The following is a 27223-nucleotide window of genomic DNA, read 5'->3' on the forward strand; positions in this document are numbered from 1 at the left end:
GGATACCTCCCTCGTTAGCGGAGACAAATGGAAATAGTTTTTTCAAAAAATCATCGACTCTAGCAAATGTTTTGATTATTATAGTCTGGCATATGACAATATGAGTAATTGCACCCCCCCCCCCCCGGTCGATCCTCCGGGACAACTTTTTTCTTAAAGGGGACATCCTAAGGAACATTTTAAAGCAAACTTGCCCAAAAAAAGTTGGCCTTACTTACAAAATGGCGGCCATTTTGATTGACAGGTCATCCGAAATCGCAGATTTTGCGTTTCAACATAGGACTTGAACGAAATTTTTCAAACCTTACAAAGGTATCTACATGGAAAGATCATGCAAAAATTTATCACCTGTCAAAATTTCAAGTGCTAAAGTGCGTTTTTCGATTTTTAGTGAATTTTTGAAAATCCAATTTAGGCCAAAAATGAGGAAAAAAATCAAAATTTTACCAAATTGACCAAGAAAGCTGAAATTTATTCTAAAAACTAATTTCAATACGCTACGAAGTACTGCAGGTGAATTTCAAGTCGTTTTTGAGCCTCCAGCGAGTTTTTTGAAATTAGTGGAGCCTCCAGTAGATTTTTAAAACTTGAAATTTCCCCAAAATTTCATCAAACTGAGATGGAGAGTCGAAATTCATTCTGCAAACTAATTTCAATATGCTACGAAGTTGACTGCTGGTGGATTTCAAGTCGTTTTGGTGCCTCCAGCGACTTTTTTAAAGGTTGTATGGCGTTTTTTTTGGAAAACTGAAATTTCCTAAAAGTAGCTGGAAGCTTCAAAATCATTTGAAACCACCATGTAGTTTGCGAAGTAAATTTCAACTTGCCAACTCCATTTGATAAATTAATGTTGCGGGAATTTCAAGTTTCAAAAATCTACTAGAGGCTCCAGTAGTTTTTAAAAAAGTCGCTGGAGGCTCTAAAATGACTTGAATCCACCTGAAGTCGTCTTCAGAGGGTGTTAAAATTGGAGTGTAGAGTAAATTTCAGCTTTCCATCTTCATTTGATGAAATTTTGCAAAAATTTGAAGTTTCAAAAATCTGCTGGAGGCTTCAGAAATTTTCAAAAAGTTGCTGGAGGCTCCAAAACGACTTGAAATTCACCTGATGTACTTCGTTGCGTATTGAAATTAGTTTTTAGAATAAATTTCAGCTTTACAACTCCAACTTGATGGAATTTTGTGGGAGTTTCGAGTTTCAAAAATCTGCTGGAGGCTCCAGAACTGCTCAAAACGGGTTGAAACCATTTCCAATCGATTTGGCATGTCGAAAATAGGGTATATCCCAGATTTTAGCTCTCTTGGTCAATTTAGTAAAATTTTGATTTTTTTCCCTCATTTTTGGCCTAAATTGGATTTTCAAAAATTCACCAAAAATTGAAAAACGCACTTTAGCACTTGAAATTTTGACAAGTGATAAATTTTTGCATGAACTTTCCATGTACCTTTGTAAGGTTTGAAAAATTTCGTGCAAGTCCTATGTTGAAACGCAAAATCTGCGATTTCGGCTGACCTGTCAATCAAAATGGCCGCCATTTTGTAAGTAAGGCCAACTTTTTTTTGGCAAGTTTGCTTTAAAATGTTCCTTAGGATGTCCGCTTTAAGAAAAAAGTTGTCCCGGAGGATCGGCGGGGGGGGGGGGGTGCAATTACTCCTATTGTCATATGCCGGACTAATACATTAGTTGGCTTAAGATGTAAGTAAGTGATTAAAACAACTCGAACGTTGAAACGACGATCATACCCCCCTTACCTCTTCAACAACTAAAAATAAAAACAAAAAACTCCAACCTTACCTGGAAAAAATCCGCTTACAGTACGATCATTTGCATCGAACCTCGGTCTCCGGGTACCACGCTCTCTTCAAACCGTCTGCAAAAAAAAAAAAGAAACAAACCTAAATTAATCCTCCTGAAGCTATACATAGTTGGAATTTGAAACAAAAAGAATGTATCTAACGCTAACCGAGTAGATACGAAGTAAGCAGCCCATAAGTACATGATCCGAATTATGAATTCGTTTTAATGTAAACATACCGCGAACCGGGTTACTTAACTTAAGGCCATAATTGATAGCCGTACTGAAAGAGGTGCGTATTCGCGAACAACAAACGATTCCAGCGGATCAAATAGGTCGATTTAGAACTCTCACTTCGACCGTTGGGCGGTTTAAACGTAAAGCTTTTGAGCTTATACAAGCTCGCCTCCGCCACGTCCGTCGTCGTCGTCGTCAATTAATTAATCAGCAACAACGTATATATAATGACACCATTTGTACGAGCAGGCTACAAGTACACGTCAAACACACCGGACGCATTTCTTAGCCGGGCCAGGCAAGGGAGATGAATTCATCTAGGCACGATTCTAATTACTAGAAAATCTACTCGTCTCAACACCTGAGTAATAAGCAACATTTCGCATTCGTCATTTTGTACGAGTAGGTAGGTATACGAAGGGCTAACTAGGTAGGTAATTAAAACTCAAACATTAAATAAAAAATTACCTACCTACTCGGTTGTACCGACTATACCGATGTGGTTATACGAGCAAGACCACTTCGAAACGTATCATAATGAGCTAATTTATATTAAATTTTGTCGCTCTGTAGGTAAGTGCTGATAGGTAAGGCAAAGGGTAGATAAAGGTATAGTGATGACAATGCACGTATATGCTGTGTATGTTCCTCAACCTAGTTATCTGTAAACGAAATTAACTTAATGGACCTTAAAAAACGCGTTCAAACTTTTATACCTACATAATTATAATAATTACGAAACTCTTTTTTTTCCACCACATTGGGCAGTATACATGCCATATTATACCTTTATATCCCTACATTGTGGACTTGTATGTACATATCATACTATAAGATTCTCGATTTTTCAAATACTGTCCACTACGTTCAATTCCATACTACCTACCATTCACAATTTGGCCACTCGAGCGAACAATTTATCTAGATACCAAATTCAATATCATCCACCGTATCTTTCATGCTTGTTATACTCGTACAAGAAACGTTCGAGACATATTATCTAATTTCAAGATAATCTACCTCGAGATCTTCGGTTCGCGAGAAGAGACGACGAGAGGGTGAAAAAAAGTGACCGTTACAAGCAACGACCATACAGCTATAATAGAGTTTTCAATTACAAAAACGAAAACCATTTCCCTATTCAACGTTTGGTACATTTTTCCCTAGCGAAATTCAAGCATGCCTAGTACGTGAACGGATATCTTTAACGATACCATCGTATTGAAAACTACGAGTAACTATATACCCCCGTATGATTTTTATCATATACTTATTACGTAGAATGCGTTCCTGTATCAATCAATTACCTACCTCTACAGGGTATCAAAAAAATAAACTGTCCATCGATAAAGGGATTCTGTTATTTTTGGAGCATAGATACCAGCTTATAGGTAGGTACTTTAAACATGGGCAAAATACGTCGAATTCAAATTCTAAAATTTTCCCAAAAAAGGATGACTAGTTCAGCTTTTCAAAAAATGGTGATTTTACCCTTACTGAGGAGGTGGTAAAGTTGTCAATTTTATGAAAATTGTTCTAAAAAAATGAAAATCGACAATTTAAAACGTGAACTCGATTCACAGTAGACTCAAAACTATTTTGACCAAAGTTGCACACCGCAACTGGTCTGATACCCTCGCAAGAGGTCATTAACCTTTATCAATCCACGTTTTCCGGCTATATCGCCGAAATGAAGGGTCGAAGGGAAAAAAGTGATTTAACTAAAATCATTCTACGTCAAATTTCCTATAAGCATGACCAGTCCAGTTGAAATATATTATTTTTCGATTTTTGGTGAATTTTTAAAAATCAAATTTTGGCCAAAAATGAGAAAAAAATTAAAATTTCACCAAACTGAGCTATAAAGCTGAAATTTAGGACATCCCCTATTTTCAACCTGCCAAATTCATTGGAAACGATTTCAACCCGTATTGAGCAGTTCTGGAGCCTCCAGCACATTTTTGAAACTTGAAATTTTCACTCATCAAATGAAGTTGGATAGCGGAAATTCACGCTGCAATCCAATTTAAACACCCTATTAAGTCGACTGCTGGTGGGTTTGAGTCATTTTGTGGCCTCCAGCGAATTTTTGAAAATTCCTAGATCTTCTAACAGATTTTAGAAACTTGAAATTTCATTATTAAAAAAAGCAATCGAAAAGCTAAAATTCACTCTGTATACTAATTTCAATACAGTATGAAGTCGACTACCAGTAGATTTCAAGTTGTTTTGGAACCTCGAGCGACTTTTTGGGAATTACCGGGGCCTCCGGGAGATTTTTCAATGATCGAAATTTCCATAAAATTTTACCAAACCAAGTCAGACAAAAATCAACCTTACTCAAAATACACAAACAGCAGGAAACGGATGGAACTATGGAATCCCAGGCCGAGGTGAACCCCTGGTTAAAATAAAAACATACGCAAACGAAAGAAAATACAAATTTGGAAACTGGAACGTAAGAGGATATGCAGCCAAGGAAGCAGAAATAAACGAAATTCTAAGCAGCAGAAATATAGACTTTGCTGTGATGTCTGAGTCTGAAACAAAGATGAAAGGAAGTGGAACAATCGAATCTGGGAGTCGACAAGAAAGCCAGAGCTGCAGGCGGAGTGAAGTTACACATGCATAATAAACACTGTGAAAACATCGACTCATACAACATATGGCATGAAAGAATTGTATCAGCAAGGATGAGATTGAAAAAAGACGTTCTTACAATAATCGGAGTACATATATGCACCAGAAGAGGGAAGAGAGGAACAAAGCAAAGAGTTCTACGAGCAACTACAGAGGGCAGTACAAGCAGTAAATCCAGAAGATAAATTAGTAATAGCAGGAGACTTGAATGCTCAGGTAGGAGATAAGCGAGTAAAGACAGTAACTGGTATGTATGGAACAGAAGGAACAAATACAAATGGGAAGAGACTGATAGATTTTTGCACTTTCAACGGACTAAGAATCATGAATACATTCTACCAACACAAGAAAGATCACAAGATGACATGGAGCAACACAAGAGGACAAAGCTCAATGATCGACCATTTTATAGCCAATGAAAATGCCACAAAGAAATTCTTGGATGTAAGAACATACAGAGGTCTAGAAATAGGCACTGGCCATCATTTTGTTCAGGGAGTAATGAGAATGGAAACAACAAGAATACCAGCCAGGAAAAATGAAAAGAAAATCAACATAAGAGCCCTGGATGACCCAACCAACCAATGGCTATACCAAATACGGATGAACATCATAAGTGAAGAGATACCAAAAAGCCAGGACATAAAGATGATGAAAAAATATCAAATCTATTGTGATAAAAGTGGCAAAAGAAAGCTTAGGAATGGTTCATTGCAGAATCAGGGCAAAGCGAATAAAGAATTGGGACAATGAAATCCAAGAACTCATATAAAAAAAAAGATAGGCATTTAGAAAATTCATGATCACAAAAGGTGAGGTTGATGGTGAAGAATATCGAAAACAGTTGGCAAAAGTGAAGAGAAAGTCTAGGAAATTACAGAGAGAGAGCTGGGAAAATTTCATTACATTCCTGGAGCACTACACATACAAGTTATGGCCAAAGGTGTATAAGATTATAAGGAGAATTGACACAAATTTTAATGAAGGAGTAGGTTTGCCAAAAATTAAAATCAATGATGCAAAGGAATACTTTGAAGAACTCTGGAGTGATGAAAATGCACAAGATACAAAGATAGAAGATGAAATTGGAGAAACAGAAGACAGAATTTCATTTGAAGAGCTATAAGAAGCTTTGAAAACAGCAAAAAATGCAAAAGCTCCAGGAGAAGATGGCATACCAACAGAATTGTACAAATATGCAAGTGGTGAATTTAAAAGAAGAGTGCTGGAATCCCTAAATAGGATGTACCAAGAAGAAAAAGTACCTGAACAATTCAAAACAGCAATTGTAATACCACTGTTCAAGAAAGGCAATATGTCAAACCTAAAAAACTACAGAGGAATCAGTCTACTCAACACCTGCTACAAGATATATGCGAGAATACTGGCAAAACGACTGGCAGATCATGCAGAAGAAAAGTTGTCAGAAAGTTGAAACGGATTTAGAAAAGGAAGATCATGCACTGACATAAGTTACACAGTAAAACTATTGATGGAAAAAAGGTTTGAATAAAACCTAGAAACACACATGTGCTTTATAGACTTGGAAAAAGCATATGATATGGTAAAATAAAAAAAAAACTGTTTGAAGTCCTAAAAGATGAGGAAATAACATATAAAACGCGAAAGGTAATAAACAGCATATATAAGAACTCTAGAATAAGAGTACAAATTGGAAATAAACTCTCAGAACAAGCAGAAATAAACAGAGGATTTCACCAAGGATGTCCACTGTCATGTGTTTTATTCAACATGTACATGGATCACATGGTAAAAGGATGGCAGAAAATGAAGCCAAGAAGAATCAAAACAGACAGAAGGCAGGAAATATCAACAGTGCTATTCGCAGATGATCAAGCAGTACTATCCGAAACAGAAGATGACCTACAGAGATCAATATACAATCTAACAAAGACATCAGAAAAATATGATATGAGAATATCATCAGAGAAAACAAAGACAATGGCCTTTAAAGGAAAGGAACCAGTAAGAAGCAAGATTGTAATTGATGGAAAAATCATCGAACAGGTCAATAATTTCAAATACCTGGGAAACACGATATCATACCAGGAAGAAGTAGATGTTGGTGGAAAGATTGCAAAGTTCCAGAGAGTCACAGGATTGATAAATAGGACCCTGAGAAGCAGCAAGGTGCGAAAAGAAACAAGATTGAAGGTGTTCAATACCCTAGCAATACCAATGATGACTTATGGAAGCGAGGTATGGGCACTGAAGAAATCTGATAAAAGAAGAATAACAGCAGCGGAGATGAAGTTCATGAGGAGAACGGCAGGGGTGACTCTCAGAGACAGAGTCCCATCTGAGAAAATAACAGCAGATCTCAGAGTGAAGTCAGTCATGAAGAGGATAAAACAGTATAGGAAAGATTGGAGAAATCATGTCAAGAGGATGGAGGAAACAAGATCACCAAAACAGGTCCTCCATTGTACACCAACAGGGAAGAGAAGCAGAGGGAAACCAAGGAGGAAACTCACTGATACCTCAGGCTCATCATCAACAGGTTCCACACTGTAGCAGACAGGCCAACAGGCCTACCGCTTATAAGGAAACGACGACGACGATGTACTACAAACATTTCTTATTAAAATTCTGATTCTGATTTCTGAATTACATTTTTCCTTTTTGATTTGATTTTTAGTTTTCGATTTCATCTTAAACTTTCATTTCCAACGTTCAGGAACGAAACTAGAGGTTTTGTTGGGGGGGGGGGTGTAACCGAACGTTTTCCGACTGATATGACAAAAAAATACGAAAGATACGAAAACAATTCAGCCAGTTGACATTATAGGTAGGTAGGTCTTCTTATAGCTTATCATGGCTTACAATTAGTTTTAAATCATCAGTAAATCGACGTAAGCGGGTTCTGCGCCAGGAATGAAACTTTGAATTTCCGAGTGCGTGTCTCGAGAGAAGAAAAAGCTGAAAATCGGTCTCCACTTTTGAATCAAGTTTTAGGTAACCCCACGAGCCCCTCGCACCGGTATTTTCCCATAATTTTTCAAAATGCTTAGTAATATTCGACATTCTGCTTGGAAACCTCCTCAGTACAAAGTCGCAACCGTCGCGTAGCACGATGAACTTGTAAATTAACCTCGCGAAACGTCGAATAATCTGCAAAAATCTGCTATATTCGATTCACCTTGAGGCGAAAAAATGCCGCAAAGAAGAGGCCACGGCAACGTGCCGATGGAAACCAACGAACGTCGCGTAATTTTCATACGAATAACGAAAAATCCTTTTTTTAATTTCAAAGAATCGTTCAAGCAAAGACTACCGAACGACGAAGTGAAGAAGAAAAGCTCGGCGGCTATGTCGGTAATGGCGAGTCGCGAATGGAGATCGATGAACGACGAGAGGAAAAAACCATTCCGAAAATTGGCCGACATGGCTAAACGCAAAGGTAGATTTTTTCGCATCAGTTTAGAGCATCTGGAAACGTACATCAGGTACCCGGACTCGATACAGGTGGACGATCAAGTGATGAAAATGACGCCTATTTTGAATAAGTTGAACGTCACGTTGCATAATCGAAATAACAGCCCGAGTGGCGAAAACGAATCTCCCAAACCGGATGAGAAATTCGGCGGATACGTAGTTTTAAGAAATGAAAATTAAATTTCGCGTAAATGGTACCATCGGTGGTTAAAATTTTAAAAATATCGCGATCGAGTTTTTTTGTTTTTTATGTAACTCGCGGAATTGATCTAGAGCAGTGTAAATTCAAAGTGAAATTTACCAGCGAAAACCTCGCTCGTGAATAACCATCTAGTATCTAGTCTACCTATTTAAGTAATTCTAAAAGTGGTTTCGTGTTCAAATATTAATTAATTAAAACTGCAATACGACGAGTACATATAACCGCGACGACGCAGCGGTGCATCAAGTTGAATATGAAAACAGCAAAACTGTTTCTACACTTTATTCCCCAAGAATTTGAGAAATTATCATAACGTACTCCGGCGAAATCTACGAGCGCATATGCGCGTAATACACCTCTAAATGTACGAGCACAACACTACGGAACGGTGGTAAATAGGTCTGAGTTTTCACGTTGATTACAATAAAACATTAGAGGGATGTGTTGATACGCAAATTTTGAAGAGATAAAGAACAATATTGGAGTTACGATTTTCTTGAATATATCTAAGAAAAGAGGAAGTTGGAATGATATGTGGTGATGAAAATTTACCAAGTTGGAATACTTTACAGCACATCATTAAATTTGAAGGCAATTTCATCATAATTTTTCACAACTTTATGTATAATATCAAACTAAAAAAAAAATAATAATAATCGATAAGAGTTCTCATTTTGAAAATACTTATCACATTTTGAACCAAAGTTTAAAAGTTTCGCCTTTAAATCTCCATTACACGCAAACTATGGTAAGCATTACAAATACGTTAATAGAATTGCATAACCAGTTTGCCGCAAATACGCGAGACTATATCCTCCATGACCCATTATTATTAGCTAATCATCAAATTTAAACCAAAAATTAAATATGGTATTTTGATTTCTCTGAATATTTCGTGATTTATATTCCCATTAGATAAACTCTTTTTGGCGACGCGAATTTTTCACCAAGTTACGAAACTCGTCCAGCTCTACGAAAAAAACTACTGGTAATATAAAAAATTATCCATTAGGTCTGATCTGGTTTGATTAAGATCTGATCTTTTCAGTTCGATTCAGATCTGTTTAATAGATCTAGTTGGGTCTTCTCTATTGGTAATTTGCCAAAAATTACCAGTTCAGTTACTTACCTACCAAAATTTAGCAGTAACTTTTCAATAATTACCGTAGTTACCAAAAATTTAGTCATTTTCGAAAGTCCAGTTAAAATATATTTTTCGATTTTTGGTGAATTTTTAAAAATCAAACTTTGGCCAAAAATGGAAAAAAAATCAAAATTTTACGAAACTGAGCTATAACGCAGAAATTTGGGGCATACCCTATTTTCAAACTGCCAAATCCATTGGAACAGAGCAGTTATGGAGCCTCCAGCACATTTTTGAAACTTGAAATTTCCTCAAAATTTCATCAAAAGCAGTTGGACAGCTATAAAGTTCATTCTGTAAACTAATAATTTCAATATGATAGGCAGTCGACTGCAAGTAGATTTCAAGTGGTAATAGGGGTGCTATCTAGGCCTCCGCGCTTGCCTGGTCTTCTTTTAGTCGCATTTTACGACTGGCAGAGGGTACCATAAGGATATTCTTAACCCGTCCCTACACGGGGGTGAAAGTAAAATGATAAACTAAAAATTGTATTGGAGTAAAAAACCGAAAAACAATTCTTAAAACAATTAGCCTACCTAAAATCACAACAGAATTGTTCATTTTCGTCAAATTTTTCTCGATTTCATGCATCGAATCAATGACCAAATACTCAGCAAATGAACTGAATTTTTAAAAAACCATGATTCCAATCACGACCAATACCCTCGAGAAGATATATTAAAAATGGAAATGCGACGAATTTTTAATTAATTCGGAATCGACGCGACCGACGCCGTTGAACCGAAATTCAATCTCGATAGCGACAAAAATCGTATCGCGAATTCATCGATGTCGAGACGACAGCGACGATGGTGAAATTTGCGGAGGTGTTGAATTACTCATTTATATACGTTTGTTTTTTGGATGCAGGAAGCAGCGGTGCAGTAGCGGGGTGGCGGGGTGCGGCGGCGTGTGGCTTTAATATTTGAAAATTGTTTTCGTAATTCATTAATTAGAAAGTCTCGTGCGGTTTGAAAATATGTGTGGCTTCGTGGAAATCTCGAATGTTTATTTTAAGATAGCTTTTTACTCGTAGAACCGAGTTTGATATTTCAATTACCCAGAAATTTCATCCGTTCCGACACGTACGAGTAATGGTACGAGGTTTCGTATCGTTATACTACGAGTATTTGTGGAAAAAACACGACGCTCGCTCGGATGATGGTGGTGATGGCGGTCTGCGCCGCCATGACAGACCGAAAAAGTCGACTGTTTGTATACGTACTATTTTAAAGGCACAGAATTATTATATACCTATTCCTACATCGAGGTACGCAAAGTTTAGGTTAAATTTTGAGCGGTCGCGACAGCCGGAAAGTAATAACGTATGTACATAAATTTATTTTTGATAATTTGCGACCAGTTTATAAAAATGCCCCTAATAATATGTATACGTACGTTTGTTCGTTTGTTCGTTCGTTCGTTCGTTCGCTAGCTCGCTCACTCGCTAAAAACAATTAAAAGGCGTGAAAACTTTCTAAAACTTCGGACTTTTTCCCGACCATTTGCACAGTTGAAATACGAGTCAACTTTTTGAATAAATTGTTGTAAGTATATACGACGATGAGTTACGTCGAGGTAATTAATTTAGCGAATTTTCAATTTTTTTGTTTCCCATTCGCGGAAAGTTTTATGACCAAGTTTGTACGAGCAGACCTTAAAATGGGTTAACCTACGATGTATATAATATTGTATTGAGAAAAACCAACCCCGTCCCACCCCATCCTCGATTCGTTGTATAGTCGTATAGTAATGGAGTTTCGTCGATGTATAAAATTTGCATGCTAAATTATTAGGTTATTTTATTAATATTGGGAAGTTGGGAAACTGGCATGGCGTCGAGCCAATGTTTCATTAAACTTTCCTTTTGTTTAGCCGGGCAAAAAATACACTATGGCCAGAATATCAATTTTTGATCGGTGCCTGTGATACTTACAAATACCTAATGTACACCTACATCGTACTCTGCTGAAAACTTGAAGGCACAATCTTCCAGTGTGGTGTATTACAGGAACATAAAGTACCATTCATGAAGTGTTTTTTATATGAAGAGTTTGATGTTTTTGGTTTCAAGACCTTTGAATGATGATCTGTAAAAATATTAATCCTTCTAAATAACTTTTTAAAAAAATAAATCTTCTTAAGAGAATTACAACTTTTAGGTGAACCGAGCTAGTTTTTTCATTATTATTGAAAAGGGGGTTATTTGGAAGGATTCGGTACAAAAATAATCTGACAGGCCCGAACGAATTGAGAGCAGAAGCCTTTGAAAATTCGGGTTTTGATAACTGAAAAAGCTTTGTTTTTTTCATGCGAAAGTTTGATTATTTTTTGGTTTCAAAATTTTTGAATTTGAATTTGTCCCTGTCAACGTCCGATTTGAGAAGTTTCTTTCAATTTCATTTCTACAAGTAGTTTTGAATTCCAATTTTTTTTATGTCTCGAGGTTACATTTTCAGAATTCTTAATTTCACTTACCTATTATTACATATTTTTCCATTTTATGAACTGTTTTTAATAAAAATTTTAGAATTTTCAGATTTTGATTTCGTTCTCAGTTTTTGAATTTAATTTTGAATTTTTTGACGTTTCGTTCGCAGTTAACTTGTTTTTATTCCAAAATTCTTATTGTACGTGCAATGCATTGATTTTATTCAATCTTATTCTTAAGAGTTTCAATTTTCTTTTGTTTTTGAAATTTTTTTAAAAAATTTCCCAGTAGAATTGAAATCTGCCGGAGCGAAGCGAAAGCAGAACCTTTTAAAAAATGTATAATTCGAAAAGTAAAATAACTGATGCGAAAAGTTGATTTTCATACCTTCAACATTTCAAAATTTCAACTATAGTTTTCAGGAAATTATAATATTTTTAAAAATAGGAATGAAGACCAAAGCGATGTGTGGACAAATGCTCTCGAAAATTTACAATTTTTCATTTTTCTCAGGACACAATTTTGTACATTTTCAAAGCGACAGCCAATTTTGGCGAAAGTTTAAAAATATTGTTTCCGGATTCTGGCGAAAAATAGGAGATTTTTTGATATTTCAGCTTTCAACTGGAATGCATTGGGAAGCCGGGGAGAATTTTTACTAAAGCAACATTATTTGAGAGGTCAATTTTTCCACCCTCCAACTTTGGTCGGAGAGAGGAAAAGGAAAATGATTTGGCTCGAGCGAAGCGAGGGCGAAAACTTTTGAAAATTTACAATTCAAGATGTAAAAACCCTTGGTTTTTGACAATTCTCATTCGGGGAGCCCGCATAAGGATCTATTGCCCCCTGGAACAACTTTTTTCTCGAAGGGGGAGTCCTAAGAAACATTTCTAGCCCTTGTCCTCAAAAAAAAAAATTGGCCCTACTTACAAAATGGCGGCTATTTTGATTGACAAGTCAGCCGAAATCACAGATTTTGCGTTCCAACATAGGACTTGCACGACATTTTTTAAACCGTACACAGGTAGATCGAAAGATCACGTAAAAATTTATCACCTGTCGAAAATTTCAAGTGCTATACTGCTTTTTTCGATTTTTGGTGAATTTTTCAAAATCAAACTTAGGCCAAAACTGAGGGAAATAATCAAAATTTTGCCAAATTGATCAAGAAAGCTGAAATTTGGGATATACCCTATTTTCGACATGCCAAATCGATTGGAAACTGTTTCAAACCGTTTTGAGCAGTTCTGGAGCCACCAGCAGATTTTTGAAACTCGAAATTTCTCAAGATTTCATAAAATGGAGTTGGAAAGCCGAAATTCATTCTGCAAACTAATTTCAATACGCTGCTAAGACGACTGCAGGTGGATTTCAAGTCGTTTTGGAGCCTCCAGGGACTTTTTGAAAATTACTGGAGCACACAGTAGATTTTCGAAACTTGAAATTTCCACAAAATTTCATCAAACGGAGATGGAAAGAAGAAATATTATTCTGCACTCAAATTTTTACAGCCTCTGAAGACGACTTCAGGTGAGTTCCAGTCGTTTTGGGGCCTCCAGCGATCTTTTGATAATGACCGGAGTCTCCACCAGATTTTTGAAACTTGAAATTCCCACAACATTTTATCAATTGGAGTTAGCAAGCTGAAATTTACTTCGCAAACTAATTTCAATAGGTAAGATAATATGAAGTCGACTGCGTAATGGTTTCATACTTTTTGGAAATTTCAATTTTCCAAAAGACGCCATGCAATCTTTCAAATAGTCGCTGGAGGCTCCAAAACGACTTTAAACCTACCAGCAGACGACTCTGTTCCCTTTTGAAAGAAATTTCAAGTTTTAAAAATCTACTGGAGGCTCCAGGAAGTTTCAAAAAATCACTGGAGGCTCCAAAACGACTTGAAATTTACCATCAGTCGACTTCGTAGCGTATTGAAATTAGTTTTCAAAATGAATTTCGGCTTTCCAACTCCATTTTATGACATTTTTGTAGGAATTTCAAGTTTCAAAAATCTGCTGGAGGTTCCAGAATTGGCTCAAAACGGTTCGAAACAGCTTGCAATCGATTTGGCATGTCCAAAATAGGGTATACCCATCTCGAATTTCTGCTTTCTTGGTCGATTCGGTAATGTTTTGATTTTTTCCCTCATTTTTGACCTAAATTTGGTTTTCAAAAATTCACCAAAAATTGAAAAAGGCACTTAAGCACTTGAAATTTTGACAAGTGATGAATTTTTGCCTGATCTTTCGATCTACTTTTGTACAGGTTGAAAAATTTCGTGCAAGTCCTATGTTGGAACGCAAAATCTGTGATTTCGGCTGACTTGTCAATCAAAATGGCAGCCATTTTGTGAGTAGGGCCAATTTTTTTTTCGAGGACCAGGGCTAGAAATGTTCCTTAGAACTCCCTCTTCAAGAAAAAAGTTGTCCCAGAGGATCGACGGGGGGGGGCGATAGATCCTTATGCGGGCTCCTCGACTATTAATTTTCCCTGCTTACACAATTTCTTCCCCAACTTTTTCCAACTCACCCAATTTTCCCCAAAAATTCTCCACTTTTCGCTTAAATTGTTCTAGCTGGAGGGGGTGGGGGCGGGCACCTGTTCGGCACTCCTTTGCATTTAGTGACGATGAAAAATCGTCAATAAAGAGGCAGGCAGGTTCTGCGCCAGGAATGAAGAATTAGACTTTTTAATTGACCTTCAAGAAAATATTTAGAACTGACGCACTCCACTTTGAACGAAACCATGCTAAATTGAACTTGAAACCAAAATTTTGAGTAGGTACTAATTAATGCATTTTTGGATTTTTGACGAATTTTTGAAAATTAAAAAAATAAATGAAACCGTTTTATAAGAGCGATTTTTAGTTTTCCATGAAATATAAAATATTTGTTTTTGTGCAAAGTGAATCAATGTGAATAATTTCTTCAATTCATTAACAAACTACGAGACCATTATCCGACTCGAAAACAATCTCAATTTGACTTTTTTTTGGGGGCCTTCAGTGAGGTTTAACTTTCCCCAAAAACTTCGAATCGCCCTGGAAAGACCAAAAATGAGTTCACATCTTATTATATTCGTTGATTATTCAAAAAATATTTTGATTAAGTACGGAGCTGTGGTGAATTTTACCGACTGGAATTTGAAAATTTTTACCTGCAAGAGGTTGCAAAGCGAAAAACTTTATCAAAAAATTTTATTGGGTGCTAAAAATTCCTCCAATTATTAACTTGATTGTAACTTGGAATTTTTTTGGTGAGAATAACCCTCGTATTACGAGTATATCTCGTAAGTAAGCTACAATCACGCAAGTTGAAATTATGACGAGGTAATTACTCAAAAAAGTGTTTTTTTTAATTTTAACTTCGTAGAATTGCTCGCTTAGGTACATTTACGATATAAAATATCTTCTCATCTTATTTAAATTTAATTACTTAACATTTTAATTAAAAATTAAGAAAGTTTACTACGCATAGTAAAGTTACCTATACCTATCTGCTTCGTAGGCTTTAGTTACCTAACAAGAATTAATTTTTCGTGCTTTTTTACCGTGCCTCGAAAACAAAAAAACCATCTTTATTGATTTTTCGTTGAAGCACGACCGACCTTTGGTCACTAAATAAAAACTAATTGAAAGAACTATACGACCGTTGTTGAAACTGTTGTCGTTTTTTCTCTCCTCTCGAAAGCATCATCGAACCATTAAAAATACACCTTTCGTTAAAAATGTTTCCCCCACGGTGCAGCTGACGGTGAAAAAAAAACCATCGTCGATAATTATTTCGTATCGGAAACTACTGTTCTGTATTATGAACTCACTAAAGCGTATTTTATTATCTGAACTTTTTTTTGCCGTTTGATTTCATTAATTAAGATGAAAATGCAAAGTGGGTTTTTATTTTTTCGATTTCGTGCTTTTAAAAAATGCATTCGAAGAGAGTTTTCCGTATTGCAGCAAAGGTACGTATAAAAGCTTATGTTTTAAAAAATTTGTTTCAAGTGCATTAGGTCGACGAATAAATTAGTGAAAGTTTTTACTACGAGTATATGGAAAGCACCTAATCGTATTATCATCCAATTACCGTACAGATTGATATTTCAAGCGTACGTAGCAAACCTAAAATCCTTATATAGGAGTATGTAGGTTAGGAAGGTCGATGGTACTTAGGTACTTTCTGTACCATAATCAGCGAAAATTGCATTATTATCTTCTTTTTTTATCATTCTTCATCTATTACGCTAGAATATTGTTAATCTCGAATGCGGATAAATCGAATGAATAAGTATCTTTGGGTAATGCACCATTTATATGTACCTACAAAAGCATGCATATTGCGAATATTTATGCAGAAATAATTAAATCGTACCTACCACCGATTCTGGTACACTTAATTTTTGCCAAGTTGGCCTTCGTATTTACATATTGAGATATTCAATTTTTGCGAAAATAAAAGTTTCCAAATTAAAAAGTAAGTAAAAAACAATTAGAAAACTGAATCGAGCTGCGTCGATAAAATGAAGTTATTAAAAGTAAATGAAAGTTTTTTAATGAAAGTACTTTTTGTTTTGTTTCATTTCAGTGCAGTTTCGTAGGGTGAGCTGCAACAATGAAAGAGGAGAGGTAAATGAGAATACAAAAATAATTTGGATTTGTTTGTTTATTTGTTTTTTGTTTGTTTTAGCGAATGAAAATATTTTTAAATTTGTTGGGAATTACGTAAATGCGGCCAGTGGTTCCATTTCTTCGAGCCAAAATATTAAATTTTTTTCAAGTTGTGTTTCTTTCGTTCACGTTACGTTTAATTATAGTCAAGCTAGACCACGAAGTGATTGATGTTCTCCTGTGGCCCATTTTTACTGTGCAATTTTTAAAAGAAATTTCAAGAATCCAATTCAGCGAGTCAGATTATTCCGATTTATAATATTTTCACGATCTTTAGCCGAATTTTAGATAACCATTTTTTTCACCATAAAATCTGAAATTCGTCATAAAAAATCAATTTTCTCTCATCAGAACATTGGCCTATGAATTTTGGAATCGTTTTAAACGAACTTTTACCTAAAATGCACTTTACTGCAATCATTTTGCTCAGTTTTTCGGAATTCAATTTTTTTAATGTGGTCATAGGTGAGCGGGTTTTGCGCCAGGAATACCTAAATTTGACTAATAGTTGCTTCAAAAAGAGTAGAAAAGGGGAAATATCACTTATGCTCTTCTTTTCTGTGCGTTTGTTGTGAAAGGTGATTTCAAAGTGTCGACTGGAAAAGCAAGCGGGTTCTGCGCCAGGAATCAGAAAATTGAACTTTTAAGCACCTTCTGCAGGTACGTAAAAGATTTATTTCCTTTTTAGAATTTTGTTTGTCGCCATTGGCAAGTAAAATTACCCTGGTTTTCATTATTTTCGTGAACATTTAGCCCAATTTTAAATACAAAAGGTTACCTTTTATCTCTTTTTTCATCTCAAAATCTAAAATTTTCTAGATAACTTTGAAAAAATACACGTTTGAAAAAAATTTACAGTCGTTATAGTCGGGGAGCCCGCATAAGAATCTATTGCACTCCCTCCCCCCCCCCCAACCATCGATCCCCGGGAAAACTTTCTTCTTAAAGTGAGAGTCCTAAGGAACATTTGTAGCCCTTTTCCTAAAAAAATGGCCCTGCCTACAAAATGGCGGTCATTTTGATTCACCGGTCAGCCGAAATCGCAGATTTTGCGTTCCAACATAGGACTTGCACAACATTTTTTTAAACCGTACAACAGTAGATCGAAAGATCCGGAAAAAATTTATCACCTGTCACAATTTCAAGTGCTAAAGTGCTTTTTTCGATTTTTGGTGGATTTTCGAAAATCAAATTTATGCCAAAAATGAAGAAAAAAATCAAAATTTTACCAAATTGACCAAGAAAGTTGAAATTTAGGTTATAAACTATTTTTGAAATGCCTAATCGATTGGAAACGGTTTCAAACCTTTTTCAGCAGCTCTGAAGCCTCCAGAAGATTTTTAAAATTCGAAATTCCCAAAAAATTTCATCAAATGGAGATGGAAAACCGAAATTCATTCTGCAAACTAATTTCAATGCGCTACGATGTCAACTTCTGGTGGATTTCAAGTCGTTTTGAAGTCTCCAGAGACTTTGAAAATTACTGGAGCTTCCAGCAGATTTTTGAAACACGAAATTCCCACAAAATTTCATCAAATGGAGTTGGAAAGCCGAAATTCATTCTGCAAACAGTGCAAACTAATTTCAATACGCTCCGAAGTCAATTGCAAGGTGAATTTTAAGTCATTTCGGAGCCTCCGGCGACTTTTTGAAAATTACTGAAACCTTCAGTAGATTTTTGAAACTTGAAATTTCCCAAAATTTCATTAAATGGAGATGGAAAGTCAAAATTGATTCTGCAAACTAATTTCAATTTGCTACAAAGTCGTCTGCAGGTTGATATAAAGTCGTTTTGGAGCCTCCAGTAACTTTTTGAAAATTCCTGAGGCCTCCAGTAGATTTTTGAAATTTGGAATTTCCCAAATTTTCATCAAATGGAGATGGAAAGTCAAAATTCATTCTACAAACTAATTTCAATACGCTACGAAGTCGACTGCTGGTGGATTTCAAGTCATAGTGGAGCCTCCAGCGACCTTTCTGAAACTTTCTGGAACCTCCGGTAGATGTTTGAAACTTGAAATTTCCCAAAATTTCATCAAATGGGGATGGAAAGTCAAAATTGATTCTCCAAACTAATTTCAATTTGCTACAAAGTCGTCTGTAGGTTGATTTAAAGTCGTTTTGGAGCCTCCAGCGACTTTTTGAAAATTCTTGAGGCCTCCAGTAGATTTTTGAAATTTGGAATTTCCTAAAATTTTCATCAAATGGAGATGGAAAGCCAAAATTCATTCTACATACTAATTTCAATACGCTACGAAGTCGACTGCTGGTGGATTTCAAGTCATTTTGGAGCCTCCAGCGACCTTTCTGAAACTTCCTGGAACCTGTAATAGATGTTTGAAACTTGTAATTTCCCAAAATTGCATTAAATAAAGATGGAAAGTCGAAATTCATTCTGCAAACTAATTTCTATACGCTACCACTAGTCGACTGCTGGTGAGTGTAAAGTCGTTTTGGAGACTCCAGCGACTTTTTGAAAGGTTGTATGGCTTTTTTTGGAAAATTCAAATTTACAAAAAGTAACTGGAAAGTTTAAAATTATTTGAAACCACCATGCAGTCGACTTCATATCGTATTGAAATTAGTTTGCGAAGTAAATTTAAGCTTCTCAACTCCATTTGATAAAATGTTGTGGGAATTTCAAGTTTCAAAAATCTGGTGGCGACTCCAGTCATTTTCAAAAGGACCCTGGAGGCCCAAAACGACTTGAACTCACCTGAAGTCGTCTTCAAAGGGTGTAAAAATTGGAGTGCAGAGTAATATTTTTTCTTTCCATATCCGTTTGATAAATATTGGGGAAATTTCAATTTTCGAAAATCTACTGGAAGCTCCAGTTATTTTCAAAAAGTTGCTGGAAGCTCCAAAACGACTTGAAATCCACCTTTCGTCGTCTCAGCAGCGTATTTAAATTAGTTTACAGGATGAATTTTGGCTTTCCAACTCCATTTGATGAAATTTTGTGGGAATTTCGAGTTTCAAAAATCTGCTGGAGGCTCCAGAACTCCTCAAAACGGTTTGAAATAGCTTTCAATCGATTTGGCATGTCAAAAATATGGTATATCCCAAATTTTAGCTTTCTTGGTCAATTTGGCTGAATTTGATTTTCGAAAATTCACCAAAAATCGAAAAAAGCACTTTAGCACTTGAAATTTTGACAGGTGATGAATATTTACCTGATCTTTCGATCTACGTCTGTACGGTTTAAAAAATGTTGTGCAAGTCCTATGTTGGAACGCAAAATCTGCGATTTCGGCTGACCAGTCAATCAAAATGGCCGCCATTTTGTAAGTATGTAGGACCACTTTTTTTTTTAGGACCAGAGCTAGAAATGTTCCTTAGGACTCCCCCTTCAAGAAAAAATTTGTTTGGAGAATCTACGGGGGGGTGCAATACATTCTTATGCGGGCTTCCGACTATCATTCAAAAGTTTTATAAGTATAGCTTTTGATCATTTAGGATTATTCAAAATTTTTGTTTTCGACTTCCCCTTCCAGAATTTGTTTGAATCCCTATTAGCTGGCTAATTAACATGAAAAATACCTTTGAAGGGGGGTGTGGGGTAAAAAGTTTGGAAAATTTCTGTCTCCTCTGCCCCTCCTACGACACATCACTTCCTCACGTCTCTGTCTAGATATCCCTGCCTGATCCTTTGCAACACCGCCATTTCGCTGACATTTTCCTACCATCGCATCAATGATCATTTATTCGTAGGTAGACAAAAATCAAACCATCTGTCACATCTTCAGCAACACGACGAAAGAAGCTAAAAGCTCCGATAAGAGAAAAAAATACCGCGTCAAAAGTTGAAACGACATTTATAGACATTTCTCTCGGAAATAACCAACCGCGTTGGAAATTATTTCACGTTTCGCGATAAAAGTTACCATACCCAAGTTCGTCTCGAATTTTCAAGCCAGCTTTTTTAAAGACTGCAACAGGAATGCTGACAGGGGAGGATTCGATTCGCGTAGATCTAGGCACAGGTTGGTTGAGCCTTCGCGACGAGGATAATTATATTACGAATTCGACAGACTATTTCGCAAACCATACGTGACGACATAGCGAAATGGTTTTGCATATAGACCAGCGTGTATCGAAACGACACGAACGTAGCATGCGGTAAAATCTACACTGCAGATTGCACATAACATAAGCGAGAATATTGTGCAACGAGGATTTTTTCTTCCGATTCTATAAAAATTCTACGCGAGATAAACAATAACTTATAGTTATATGTATATATCTTCGACGAACAACGAATCGGAAAGCTGAAATCTAAAATCTATACACAGTGCATGACTTTTCTATTCTATAGTTTTCGCGAAGGGGAAAAAAATTGCATCTTTGATCGTTAATGCGTGATTGGGCTCGGAGCTCGGTTTATAAGATTTTCTTTCGCTACGATTCTCGCCTCGCTTTATTCCATTTCCAACGTTTCACTTCGTATATAGCCTATAGCTAAATAACGTACAACTAAGGTGAAAAAACTTGGCGCAATTCGCTACCTACATAGATAAAACAAACTCGCGAATAAAACTGCTGGGAAAAAAGGGGGGAGGAAAAACTGCGGAACTAGACGAGGTAAAAAAAAAAAGGAAAAAATACATAACAGAATTATAATTTTACTTTTCCCACGAGAGTGGAATTCAACTGAATGGAAAATTATAATTGAAAAGTTTTTAATTTACAAATGCGCCGGTGTGATAGAGCATGAGGCAGGGAGACGAGGTGTGCAACGTCTTCTCTATTCTTTTCAGCGTAGATTCGGTAGCTTTGCCTCTTGCCGGAGAACAACTCGGTTCTATGAAAATCGGTTAAACTTATATAACATTATTTAAGCCCCATACCGGAAAAGTGTATCTATTATTTCAAACTCGAACGAGTTTCGCATCTGTCGACCGGCAGTTTAATTTTATAACGAAACATGCAGCGAGACAAGATTACCGTCAAGTTTCCCTTCATCGATGAGCTGGTCGTATTTAAAGACCAATTCTACACGTCTATCGTCATTCAATTCTCAGCGCAACATCCACGGACCCGGGTGTCTAATAAATCGTCATTATTTCGTTTTGTGGGAAAAAAATCGACCTTAGGACAGCCAAACGTTTAGGTCGACGTCCTGATACGTTGGTCTATTAAAAGCACTAAGGCTTAAATTGCTTTTGTATCATAGTAATTGCACATACTTCATTGGACGCTTGCGAAACTCGACTGAAAACAAAATTAATCGACCTTTTTTCTCTGTCTTCCTCTTTCTGATGGCAGCCGTTCTATAGTATATCGTCGTTCATCGCCCACCATTTTCAGATTTTTAATTAAAAATCGCATCCATTGTGTGTACTTCTCACAAATCGGTCATTCGTTCGTTTTTTTTTCACGTGCGTATTTTGCTTTATCAAAAATTCGAATACGTTGAAATATATATTTACTGGGGATTTCCGACATGTTTGGAAAAAAAATCCTTTGGGTCTGTAGCGTGGGATTCCCGAATACTTTTTATCGCAGCTCATTAAAATATATGGAACAAGAAACAGAAAGAACTGGTTAATTTAGAAATGTTTCGAAACAAATTTTTTCACAGGATATTTCGAATTCCAGCAGTACGAGTAAATTTCGACATTATTTACTCGACTTGGTTTTTTTTTTTGATTAACTTTAATTAATTTATAAAAAAAAAAGATTTAGCGTAGAGGTCTTTTGAGAGAGAAAAAAAAGGTTACCTAGATTGCTTAATATAAACGTTCTTTTTGGCCTTAATTTCATCATTACAAAATACTTCTCTTTCTATATACCTTTTACTTTATTAAATTACTCTGGATATAAACGGTAATGCGACTGTGACCTTTTGACGTTTTCTCTGCAGTTTTTTTCTTCTTCTTCTCGATTCAGTTTTGCATCGTTTTTCAAGTTATACACGTTTACGTACCTGCAACAAAAAAACAGAACAAGAAACGCGAATTATTGATCAGTAAAAAAATGAACATGGAAAATCATCCACGTCGAACGTAAAAGTACCTTTTACCGAATAAGGATTACTTTAACCAATGTAAACGGTATCATGAACTCGAGTTGTTCCATCAAAACACAAAATTTCGTTTATGCAAATTAGCTATATGCAGATGGGTTAAGCGAACGAATTTACAAGTAATTGACATTTTAACCTCATATATGTGTATACGTAAAGGTAGGTAGGTACTCGTAGGTAGCGTACGTGTATAAACCTACACTGTTTAAACCAATTATTCGACATTTGCACTGTGTTACCTTAATTGCAATTACAACCACTGTCAGGGTGGAAATTTATCATCAAAACCACCAACGTGCGGAGATTTTTAAAAAAGCATCATCTTTAGGAGGAAGCATTTTCCTCGACTTTTGCTGGTTTTTCCAAACTAAGTTTTATTCTCCAGATCATTCGAATATGAATGTACAGCTCGTAAACATAGAACAGTAGAAATAGGGAGTGAAGGGGGGGGGATAAAATTTTTGATCGGATATTGATGAAAAATAGTTTCAAGGGGATATTTTTTGGGTCCAAAATTTTCGGAAAAATTGTCCACAAATGGTAGGAAAACGCGATTGGGCAGCTATAGCTGTGGGTTTCCTCTTTTCTAGTCACAAATACCTAGTCGAGTTTCCTGGAATTTGGGGTGATTTCGAATCTGTGCTTCTGAAAGGGTATTTTTTGGGCCCAAGATTTTCGAAAAGTTACCCAAAAATGAGTGAAAAGAATTATGTATTGGATAGCTACAGTTTTGGGAATCGTATTTTCATGTTACCAGACAAGTTTCCTGGAATTTGTGGGAAATTTCGAGTATGACCATCCAAAAGGGTATTTTTCAGACTAAAGATTTTCGAAAAAATTGTCCCAAGGATTGGGCAACTACAGCTTTGAGAATTGCCTGAAATTTAAGAAAGACTTCGAACAAGGTTCTCGAAAAATTGTGCAAAAATTGGCGAAAAAATGATTTTTTCATTTTTTTTTTCGATGAATTGCCAAAAGTCGAGATTTTGAAGCTTTTGGACTGGACCAGTGTGGTACCCATAATTTTAGTTCAATTTTCAAAACCTTTCTAAATTTTGGAGCTAATTAGTATAATTGAAAAATTTATAAAAAAAAAATCTAGAAGCGTGTCTTATTTTTATGATATTTAGGTACGTACAAGTTTGAAATTCTCGTAATTGGTTTTGCAACATTATGAAGGGTACAGAAAACAGAACCCCAAAATTTTGGTCAAAATGTAAGAAAGTGGCAAAATTTGAGAGAGCTAAATACAAAATATAATTAATCATTTTTTTCATTTGACTCCTCCAACACCCTTCTTCGCCTTCAAATCTCCTGAAAATTAAAAAAATTGAGTGACATTTGTTTATTTTACCGACTTTGCCGTGAAACGGAAAAGTAAGGTATTGTATTTGTCATGATGGTTGAGGATTTGGGTGGGGGTGGGTTTTCTTGACGTTTTGAAGTGTGCTGATCACGATAAGACATATGGCGCAAAACGAGATAAGTTTATATATATATAGATATATATAGCCGCATACAGGTAAACTCATAACGTTTTGTATAAAATACAAACTCACGTCCCACCTATAACTTCGTTGCTGTGCATGCGCTCGACGCGTCACCCCATAGGCCTGATAGTACTCGATGTTAGGCCGCGTTATATTCGTTAACTTGATTTTTGGGTGACCTGTGGAGAGGTATCTCATTGCCGAAACATCAATTTTTCAGAAAAGCTTTTTTTTAAAAGTCCCATACGTCTCTGTTTTTCGCAAATAGCTTTTTAACAAAGCATCCCACAGAAAAATAACCAGCTCTGAGCAGAAAGAAAATTTTATTCTCTACAATTTCCTTCATTGCATTTTTTTCCTAGGATGCATACTTTTCCCATAAAATCACTGTTTAGACTGAAAAACACGAAAATTCGGACCTGTATAATCAACTCTAAATTAAAATTGAGCAGTCAAAAATTTATTTTAGACGATTTTTGACCACGCCATGTGAAAGAGGACATCTTCAACCACCAAAATCACCAAAAAGAACGTAAAAAACGTAAAAAATGATTCTTGGCAATAAACACCTTTTCCTCATGTCCTTGTACATAATACTTAGGCTATGCACTCATTTGAAAATTGTGTCAAAAGAGAAAGTGTATAAACGGCAATCTCACGTCCCTGCTCAAACTTTGCCAGTAGACTCCCCACACCTTGTAGATTCATATGGCACCTCATCGAAAAGTCACGTCCTAAAAAGGTTACGAGTTTGTCAAAACGTTATGAGTTTGCTGGTTAATCTATAAAAAAGTTACGAGTTTACCCCCTAGAATATTTATATATATTTATTTATATATCAATTTATGTATAAATTTGTGTCACGCTGAACTCAAAAGCTCCGAACTTTAAGTCGAAACTGATGATGGCAAAATATTGCTTTGATACTGAACTAGAGAAATTTTTAATTTGGTCGAAATCGGTTCAGCCGTTTACGAGATATGAACGTTTAAGTGTGTTTCAACGTTATGGATAAGCAGAAATTTGTGTAAACCCTTATATCTCGCAAACGGCTCACCCCCAACAAACAGATGGGGTGGTTAGGGTGTGTAGGTTGCAGATTGGTACGCCGAAGGTCGGGTGTTCGAATCCCGCGCGAATCAAGAGGAGAAAATTTTTTGTTGGATTTTTTTGTTAATTTTTTTGTTAATTTTATCCGTCCAAAATTTTTTTGCCATAAAAAATCAAAATTTTTCAAAAATTTCTAGTGTAATTTTTGTTTTAACAAAAAACATTAAGTTTTTGGTAAATAGCCAGTAAATTTTGATAATAATTTTTTTTTTGGTGAATTAATAGTAATTTTTAGTAAATAAAATGATTAGTTATTTTTGGTGAATTACTCGTAATTAAAGTTGGTCGAAAATTTTGGTAAATTGCTTGGGTAATTTTTGGTAAATTGGTAAAAACCTTTGACAGTAAATTACTGGGGTAATTAAAATTCGGTAAAAAATTGGTAAATTAGTGAGGAAATGTCTCGTAAATTACTGAGGTGAATGTTGGTAAATTGCTGGGGTAACTTTTGGTAAAATGGAAAATTGGTGAATTAGTGGGTAATGTCTGGTAAATTACTGAGGTAAATGTTAGTAAATTGCTGGGGTAATTTTTGGTAAATTCGTAAATTTTGGTAAAGTGGTAAATTTTGGTAAATTGATAAATTTGGGTAAATTCGTAAATTTTGGTAAATTCGTAAATTTTGGTAAATTGGTAAATTTTAGTAAATTGGTAAATTTTGGTAAATTGGTAAATTTTAGTAAATTGGTAAATTTTGGTAAATTGGTAAATTTTAGTAAATTGGTAAATTTTGGTAAATTGGTAAATTTTAGTAAATTGGTAAATTTTGGTAAATTGGTAAATTTTGGTAAAATGGTAAATTTTGGTAAATTGATAAATTTTGATAAATTCGTAAATTTTAGTAAATTGGTAGATTTTGGTAAATCGGTAAATTTTGGTAAATCGGTAAATTTTGGTAAATCGGTAAATTTTGGTAAATGGGTAAATTTTGGTAAATTGGTAAATATTGGTAAATTGGTGAATTTTGGTAAATTGGTAAATTTTGGTAAATTGGTAAATTTCAGTAAATAGCTAAATTTCAATTCTGGATAAAAATTGACCCATTAAAAACCTCTAAATTTTGGTAAATTGGTAAATCTAGGTAAATTGGTAAATTTTGGTAAATAGGTAAATTTTGGTAAATATGCAAATTTTGGTAAATAGGTAAATTTTGGTAAATAGGTAAACTTTGGTAAATAGGTAAATTTTGGTAAATTGGTAAATTTCGGTAAATGGGTAAATTTTGGTAAATAGGTAAATTTTAGTAAATAGGTAAATTTCAGTAAATAGGTAAATTTCGGTAAATAGGTAAATTGGTAAATTTTGGTAAATTGGTAAATTTTGGTAAATTGGTAAATTTTGGTAAATAGCTAAATTTCGGTAAATTGGTAAATTTCGGTAATAATTTTGTTTTTTGTCAACAATTTTCCTGATATATTATTCCACTTGTAATATGACGGTTACGTCTTCATAAGTACGCTAATTTTTATTTGAAAATCAATTTCATAAAAGTGTAATATGATGGCTACTTATGATTGACTATTTTATTTTGTCGATGTTTTCGACTTTTCGTATTCATTAAATCGGTAAATTTGGGTACTTCCGCGCATTTTGATAAATTGGTAAATTTTTAAGTAATGTCTGGTAAATTACTGAGATAAATGTTGGTAAATTACTGGGGTATATTTAGAGCAAAGTCGGTTGATCTTGCGAACTGCGCAAGATGTTTTTTTTTTTGAGGTTTTTATGGGAGCTAAGTAAATATGAATACTGCATCAGTTTTTTTTGTTGTTTTTTTTGTTTTGGTTTAGAGCCTCCAACGCCTTCATTGGTTCCTATAACCTCCTGATGGGATGTGTAGGATAGACAAAAACAGAGCTAACTTTCCGTCGCTTCAAAGGACCTCCTGATATTTTCAATTTTTCAAAAAATAAAATGAAATACGTAAAACTGAGATGATTTAACGTGAAATGACTCTATCTGAGTTCATTCAGAATGTCAACTCGAAGGTCCAGTTAATCGGAGAGCCGCATAAGGATCTACTGAACCCC

General features: G+C 35.4%; 1 protein-coding gene across 3 annotated transcripts in view; it reads right to left on the bottom strand.

Annotated features, from left to right (window-relative positions):
- SK (small conductance calcium-activated potassium channel) overlaps positions 1-27223 on the bottom strand; it is a 532534-nt gene that overhangs the window by 412961 nt on the left and 92350 nt on the right. For all 3 annotated transcript variants that reach the window (XM_065369223.1, XM_065369221.1, XM_065369222.1), the window contains exon 2: positions 1795-1870. The gene's annotated coding sequence lies outside the window, so the exon portion shown is untranslated. The remainder of the gene's footprint in view (positions 1-1794; positions 1871-27223) is intronic.

This window comes from Planococcus citri, chromosome 5 (genome assembly GCF_950023065.1).
Source record: "Planococcus citri chromosome 5, ihPlaCitr1.1, whole genome shotgun sequence".
NCBI lineage: Eukaryota > Metazoa > Arthropoda > Insecta > Hemiptera > Pseudococcidae > Planococcus > Planococcus citri.